The 8,740-nt window shown below is 39.2% G+C and overlaps 1 long non-coding RNA gene across 1 annotated transcript; it reads right to left on the bottom strand.

The window, feature by feature from the left end:
* Positions 1 to 2,333: 2,333 nt before the first annotated feature.
* On the bottom strand, positions 2,334 to 8,173 carry LOC148315755 (uncharacterized). Its single transcript, XR_015840612.1, has 6 exons — positions 8,054 to 8,173; positions 7,283 to 7,446; positions 6,750 to 6,938; positions 4,393 to 4,488; positions 3,180 to 3,332; positions 2,334 to 3,072 (listed from the first exon to the last, which is right to left on the bottom strand). It is a non-coding gene; the product is annotated as an uncharacterized LOC148315755 (long non-coding RNA).
* Between the last annotated feature and the right edge of the window lie 567 nt (positions 8,174 to 8,740).

Genomic DNA, 8,740 nt, shown 5'->3' on the forward strand with positions numbered 1-8,740 from the left:
TTTGAAAATAGCTAAATTTCATGAAAACTCCAATCCCTGGGGAAAAAAATGAGAAAATGAGCTTTGTAAACTGATGCATTTTGACCATAATTTGAATTTTGACACTATTATTTATGGCTTTTATGACACCTCTAACATCTAAATAATGCATGCCTTCTATAAAATAACAAAAAAAAGCACAAAAAATGTTTTTGATAAAATAAATTTATTTGCACATAACACTAAACGACTGAACTGTTGAACTATGTACAAAAATGAAATACATCAGTGTCATACATACTTTTTTTTTGTGTGATATAAAATAAAACAGTTGCCTTGATGCAAGGGCACACAACATAGTTCACACCACATTCTTGTTTCACTCCGTTTGCCTTTGCGCAAACAGACCCGACACTTTCGTTGTGGTCTGGCTTTGCTGGTCCGTGGAAAATAGGCGAGCTTGTGTTTGTCCACTGGGGTTTGTGTGAAAATAATTGTCTGGGAAGTGATTGCTGGCATCCGCGATGTGCTGCAGAAGCTCATCCGTGAGAAACAGCTGCAGGAAATCAGCTGGCTCCTCAGACTCCAAATGGGCAGCGGCATTCAGTGGTCCAGGGGTTGCTGTAAAGTCGATTTTCCTCGGTTGCCATCCAGTGTGACGCCATCCGGAACCACTGCTTCCTGATGCACAACCTGTAAATTACAGAAATATAAACAATTGGAAATATATATTTATTGCTGCATTTTATTGCTGGCGTGTGAAGTTTCATATTATAATTTACCTTTCTTTACACCAACAAGACGAGGAGGAACTTTCTTGCCGCGGGATGCACAATCTGTGAATTTTAGAAAGTATGCATGATTACCACACCATTCAGTATTGTTGTTTCCTCGTCGGGAGGAGATGCGCTCGCGCGTAACTGCACATTTACGCGACATTTTCTGCCCGCAAGATGCATGATATGTACAATAAAAGCATGAGGGCTAAAACCACATGTTCAATGGTAACTTGCGAGCGTTTACTTCCTCGTCGGCGAGGACTTACGCTCGCGTGTAATTGTGCAATAGGCGCCCGGACGAGAAAGTCAGCGAGCAAGCTTGCGTCTAACTGCACATTTACGCGACATTTTCTGCCCGCAAGATGCATGATATGTACAATAAAAGCATGAGGGCTAAAACCACATGTTTAATGGTAACTTGCGAGCGTTTACTTCCTCGTCGGCGAGGACTTACGCTCGCGTGTAATTGTGCAATAGAGGCGGCCGGACGAGGAAGTCAGCGAGCAAGCTCGCTTCTAACTGCACATTTACGCGACATTTTCTGCCCGCAAGATGCATGATATGTACAATAAAAGCATGAGGGGTAAAACCACATGTTCAATGGTAACTTGCGAGCGCTTACCTCCTCGTTCGGGGGGATCTGGTGAGGACTCTCAGCTGCTTTGGCTATTGTCCGAAGGCAGGCGATGCAGGCCGCAAGGCACGCGCACCCTCTTTAGACGCCGTTTTGTTGTGACGACGACGAAGCGTCATCCTCTCAACCAAAGCGTCTCCATCGCCTTGATGCTTTTAGGAAGCTTTTTTTTACAAAAAAGCATTCCTCGATCGTCATTTGCTTGGAGGATTTCATTGCTAACGCTACTAATGCGACTGCTGCTAGTGCTGCCGATGCTGCTGCTACCCACGCTGCTCTCCACACTTATAAGTCTACCCCAGGATCCCGCCCCCCCATTTGTACCTCTGGCGCAGATTCAAGGCGGATCTTTTGCACCTCTGCCCCCTGCTGGGTGATTTTTACATGATTCACAATGCGGACAAGGCTGATTCTCAGTCAGAGGTTGCATCAGACCCTTATGTACACTATGACGTAAAAAAGACAGGAAACGTACTTATACGTCTTTGGTAGAGGGCGCCATTGCATTAAAAGACGTCTTTGTACGTCTAAGGGAGTAAATGAGTTGAACAAAGTACAGGGTCCTTCACCTGACTACAGATGATCTTCTGGGGACTTTATTTGGTTTTAATCACTTTTGGGGTCTGTATCTATGCACACTCCCTGGTTTTGCTACCTTCCCGGGTACCACATACACACTGCTTAGTTTCTCTGCCTTCGTGGGTACCACATACATATTGCTTGGTTTCTCTGCCTTCCTGGGTACGACATACACACTGCCTGGTTTTGCTACCTTCCTGGGTACCAGTCACACAAACGTCAGACGACTCAGCACATACCGACCGTCTCAGCACTACACACTTTCACTCCAAGGCAGTGCTGTGAACCAACTTACTGACAAGAGGTAGTATTTAGAATTTTAAAAAGTGCTTGAAAGGTTTTGTTCATGTAAAACCAACAGATTATGACATTATTATTATTATTTAAATCAGTATTAAACAGCATCAGCATAGGTTAAAGATATTATACAGACTATATACGATAAAAAAATACTAAACCACCCTTGCTTTTCCGTCATTTCTTGTATAAGTTAACACACAGATGTATAACATTTGTTTATACAAATATAACGATTAAAAAGTAGCTGATTAGAGTTTTAATTTTGTATTCATTAATCTGTAATAAAAATGGACATATTTTGGTTAATAAAATTAACAAGAAATAAAAGTAAAGGGTGTTCTAATACTTTTTTCAAGATTGTCCTAACATACATTTAATGTTTACAGTATATGTCTTCGGAAGAAGGGCAGCATTAGATTTTTTTTTTGTTCTCTCTCTTTGACTTCTGAATTTGAATTTCTGTCACAGATGTGCTTGAATTCTATTTTGGATGATTTGTGTTAAACTGCACAAATATTTGAAGAGCCATAGAATTCAAGAATCACACCAGTGCTGCTACTCCTCCGAACGGGTGAACGCCCTTGATTAACAACCTGCGTTGAGGTGGCTTTTGAGATTCGTGGTGTGGGAGAAAAATCTCTGAAGGCATTCTTAGACTTCAAGAGAGGGTCCACAATTTTCAAAGATTCACTTCCGTCTGAATCAGAGGCCTCACTTGTATCCGGAATATATTCATCTCCACTGTCATCTGAGTTGGAGTAATAATGCTTATCCATTCCAAAGTCAGCCTGTTTTTTTAATCTAAAAAACAACAACAACAACGAAATATAAAGGATAGAAGGCAGGAGACCAATAAAATATATGCAATTTGCTTGTAAGATTCCCTGAAATCTATATGGGTTGTTTACCTGTATACTTTTGGTCCTCCTGAGCCTTGGGATAGTAATATGGTCTGGGTCTGAGGAACAAAGTTCAGGGGCAGGATTTGACAATGATTCGTCAGAATCTGTGTCGTTATTCCAAGGAAGATTCAGCCCATATTTTTTGTCCAAGGGAGGAGACTGGGTTGCATCAGAGTCCAAGAGAAAATTGAGAACCCATTAAATACTTAATCCCCAGAGGAATCTGCACAGAAAAAGGTCTTAATTCTATTTGAAAAAAAAAAAAAACTAAAATATTGATGAATGATATTATGACAAAATAATGTAATAACAAAATTAGAATGATTTTAGGAAATTATTTGCAAAACCAAAACATTGTGGTACGATAATAATGCATATAATTATTCTACGCAGCTATATTTAACAAAAACACTTAATTGACCGTAACAAAAAGCTCCCGGGAGGAAAACTACATTAAATGTTTTTTTAACAGGGCAGTGAAAATATTGGAAAATAAAAAAAATAATGAATAAAATAATATGAAAAAAGAATTCAATGTGTATCGATGGACCCATATGAAATACTTATATCGCTATGTACTTATCAGCCATATCGCCCAGCCCAATATGTAACTGCAACTTCAAAACCTCGGGCCATAACAGGATTGTAACATGGGATGCATATCTTCATTCCTAAATTTGTAGATCCCGAGGAGGCTGCTCAATGGTCCTGGTAATGTAAACCTCAACCAATTCGGTCACAGCCAATGTTCTCCATCCTTGTTAAGAAGTTTTGAAATGATTTAATAGATATACTATTGCAAACTATACCAGAATTTTATACATTTTAAACTTTTGATCACAATTTTACCTATTTTCTAACAATCTGAAGAATCCACATGCCAAATCACCTGCTGTGGACACATAGGTTCTGTTCTGACAGATAATTCAGTTACAGGTTGTGTACTTAAAGCCAATAAGAGGGCAATGCAGCAGTCGACAGCCTGACGAAAGCTTAAGTCTCCCAATGAGAGAACTGTAGTGGCTGGTAGGTTCTTAGATTGTAACATAGTAAAGACATACACTACGCATAACTGTATATCATATGATGATGAGGGAAAATATTATTAGCTACGATTTATGTCCAGATATATTAGAAAACCTGTCCAACCAGCACAGGTCTATCTAACTGTAATTTTAACATCTCAAGACACGACAGGATGACCACATGATACGCATACCTCCTTTTCAGAGTCTGTCAAACCTTGAGAAGGCTGCTTCGATGTTCTGGTGGCATCAACCTCAGCCGATTCAGTCATTGTCGGTTGTCCTCCATCCTAATGAACAAGTTGAATATTAATTTAATGAATTAAAAAAAAGAAAATGGATCAGAATTTTACACATTTTAAAGAACAAGTTCACGAATGAAACAAAACCAATTACTTTAGCGCATGACAATTAATCTTCAGTAGAGATATGTTGTGACTGATATTTCAGTCACAGGTTGTCTTTTGAACGCCACCAGGGCCGCAATGGAGCACAGGACAGCCAAAAGTCTTCTTGTCGGACAGCTGTAGTGGCTGGTAGGTTCTAAGATTATAACATAGTAAAGGCACATACAACTCCTAACTGTATTTCATATGATAATGAAGGAAAAGATGATTAGCTATGATTTATGTCAACAATAAAAATGGCTCTACGGGGTCCCCACGAACGCAAACCTGACAGTTGGGTGTCAGATGGCCAACATACCTGACTCGCAATTCAACTCAACTGGACCCCACAACACAAGAAAAAGCTGAGTGAGCCTCAAACCAGACATACACATTCACTGACAAATATCCTGTGACACCAGATATATTAGAAGTCTTGTCTAATCAGCACACGTCTATCTAACTGCAATTTTAACATCTCGAGACACGACAGGATGAGCACATGATACGCATACCTCCATTTCTGAGTCTGTAAAGCCTGGAGGAGGCTGCTTCGATGTTTTAGTAGCATCATAAATTTATTGAATTAATTATATTTGAGGTTGGATTAGATTTTTACACATTTTAAGCCTTAGCCACCCAAAACAAAACATAAGCTCATGAATGAAATAAAACTAATTAATTTCGCCCATGCCAATTAATCTTCTGTAGACACGTGTTGTGACCAGTGTTGTTTTTGGCAGGCATTTTAGATTTTGTCCAAGTCATTTGGACAAAGTGCTGATTTGTTTACATCACATTTAGTCATCCCAATTCGTTATAGTTTTAGTCCAGTTTTAGTCAACGAAAACTAAAAAAAGGGTTTTAGTCCAGTTTTAATCGACGGAAACGCAAAAAAAGTTTTACCCTAGTTTTCGTCAATTTATTCACAAAGGTTTTAGTCCAAGCGGCACGGTGGCCCAACTGGTTAGCATGATGGCCTCACAATATTGAGGTCGTAGGTACGATTCTGGCTCCGGCCTTCCTGTGTGGGTTTCCTCTGGGTAATCCGGTTTCCTCCCATATTCTTAAAACATGCATGGCAAGTTGCTTGGACACTCTAATTGCCCCGAGGCATGAGTGTGAGCGTGGATGGTTGTTCGTCTATGCATGTCCTGCGATTGGCTGGACACCAATTCAGGGTGTACCTCGCCTACTGCCGAAGACAGCTGGGATAGGCTCCAACACCCCCCGCGACCCTAGTGAGGAGAAGCGGTACAGATAACGGATGGATGGATGGATGGGTTTAAGTCCATTTGAGTTAAAACAAGGCATTCAAGGTTTCCACCCAATAACAAAGACTTTTGGATGGACTACTACATCACAAACAGAAAAAAGTGGCAACAGTGGAATCAATACTCACTGCTCCAAAATAAGCAGAGAAGCAAAACATTTTGTTGGGCAACTGTTGTGGCTTTATTTCACTAAAAGCAACATAAAATAATTTATGAACCACATGCTAACAATTTTGTCTAGTCAACGAAAAAAATTCATGTACATCACGTCATGTTTTCGTCATAAAAGAACCTCGTATAGCTTGTCATCGTCATTAAAAAAGGGGCGTTAACGAAGTATTTTCGTCATAGTCATCAGTGACGAAAACAACACTGGTTGTGACTGATATTTCAGTCCCAGGTTGTCTCCTGAACACCACCAATTGGGCAAGGGCGCGCAGGAAAGCCTGGGGTCTTCTATTTTTACAGTATAGAAAGGCTAAATATCAAATTGAAACAGTGTTTTATATCATGAATATACAGGGTTGGTGCTGGTTCTGGTAGGGAAACCACAACATAAAGATGTCCTTAATTAGTCCCACAATGGGGATATTTGCAATATGGCATATGATGGCCTAACAGGGCCACCGCCCAGAAAGGAGTAACGCAGAACTTTGTAATACTGTCACTCCCTGACCAGTTCGTTGTTCCTGCAGAGCCAAACTTTGACTCAGACCCACAAATTTGAATTACAGATAGTGGACAATGGAGAACTCCCCCAGTCAGTCAGCATGTTCAACTTCCATAGAAACCTCACATACATTTATTAGATTGCCAAACTAATTGGAAACTACATCACCAGAACACCACAAGTGGGCTCTGTTATTGTACTTAAAGATGCATCTTACAAACCTGTGTTCTCCAAGGCCAGCTGGTCCATAGTCTTAAGTTATTTCTTCGCCAACATCAATGTCTCGGAGCGCAAACAGACAGAGGTGTGGTCTGTCCTCTGTTGTCATCTTCTTCATTTTACAGTTGGGGTGCATGTGGTCATCATTAACCAGTCTTCCCAGACTGCCATCTTCTTGAGCTGCATCAACACTTAAAATAGATTAAAAAAAAAAAAAAAACAATTATTCAATCAATGTCAGAAATTAATCTTTGAGACAATCTTGTGTACACAAAACATAAAAATAGGAAATCCACAATTTTTAAATCTAAATCAAATCATACAAGAAATTTCTATTGGAATCAGACCCTATTAACAGCTTGTCTTTGAGACTTCATGATCTATATTTTCATTTGTACAGATTCAACGCATGAATAAAAGTAATTATACATTTTTGCTTAGAGAATGATTTTTCCCCTAACACTTATGGGATGAGTATGTGTTTATTTTTTTAAATAAAAACAAAAATAAGATAACATCTCAATCTTTGCCTCACCTCCAAGTTTTTTCTTGCCGGCGGAAGTCAAACAAAAAGACAGTGCCTCTTCCATCCATCTTCCTGCGTTGAGATTCATCAGAATCTATCAATTTTCCTCTGTACTCCATAATAAAGAATAAAGTCGTCTTTCCTGAAAGGGGCCTTGGTAAATACTCCTCGACCTAGTTAACAGGGAAATCAAGTTAGCTTCGTCATATTTTTAAGCACACAAATAAGGAGTCATCATATTCATTTGTGCCACTATACTAATGTAGGGTGGTTTGAAACATTGCTTCTTGTGAGGGATAGAGCAGAGCCCTTCTTTATGATTTTAAAGGAACAGACCAGCCAAAATTCATTTTCCAGCATTGCATTAGCCAGTATGTATTAGGACTGAAAGTACAAATGTCAATTGCACCTGGTTACGTAAAAAAAAAACTTTAAGATTATTTAGTTTCAAAACAATGACATACACTGTACACAGTCATATTGGATCGCGTCACGTGATCTCTGTGACGTATTACGTGCTTTACACTAGACTATCAATATCGGACTTGTTCACCGGTCTATTGTGGTATAAAAATGCCGGAGGGCGTCATCAAGTACAGCCTTAATTTAGATAGAACTCCTACCATCAGGTTTCACACTCACTGAAATAACTTGAAACTGACAAAAGTGGCAAAAGAAAAGGTCAAGACACTCTTAATGTAAAATAACCACTTAAAAAACGATGTCAGCTTGGTTATCAGAAAACAATAATATATCTTAGCAAAAGCGTTAACTTCATACCTTTAAATTAGTTTATATACTTCGCTTCTAACTCTGCAGTCTTGTCCAGACCCTTGACTGCATGTTCAATAGTATCCTGCTTTGGGGACTTCCTGCATCTCAGGGAAGGCATTGTTTATTCTATAAAGAAAAAAGACAGTATTGTGTTGAGAATTATTAATACTATGGGCTAAATGGAGTTTTAACAATATTAGTGTAAGAAAAATAAATTATAAATTAAAAAAATATCAATTCCTCCATCCCAATTAACGATTTCAACCATAATAGTTTATATTGAAGTTTAAACAACAGACACAGACAGATTTATGCAGTGTGACTACAAAAATCTTACCAAAATTGCATTCACAGTAACCTTTGCTTTAAGAATCATGTAATTAACCAGTGAACATCGTGTCTTACACAAAAATTAATGACAGAAATTATCATGGTACTTGCATTCTGTGGTTCTATAACAAAAGTGCAAGCTGTTAGCTCCGCAAAGCTAACGCAACAAGCTAGCGTCCCTCGTGCTCACATTCAATGCAAACCTGACCACCGGATGACAATACGCGTCGGTTTAGTTCTTTAAATGAGTAAAAGCACCATGACGTTTTATAATTATTCAATGCTTAACTGGAGCTCGTCAATTATGTCGATGTAGGAGCACATGTTTGCTAGGCCAGTGTTGTAGGCCCACATCCATGGTGC

The sequence above is a fragment of the Idiotropiscis lumnitzeri genome, unplaced genomic scaffold (assembly GCF_059441095.1).
Source record: "Idiotropiscis lumnitzeri isolate Australia: NSW breed Sydney's pygmy pipehorse unplaced genomic scaffold, RoL_Ilum_1.0 HiC_scaffold_43, whole genome shotgun sequence".
NCBI classification, from domain to species: Eukaryota; Metazoa; Chordata; class Actinopteri; order Syngnathiformes; family Syngnathidae; genus Idiotropiscis; species Idiotropiscis lumnitzeri.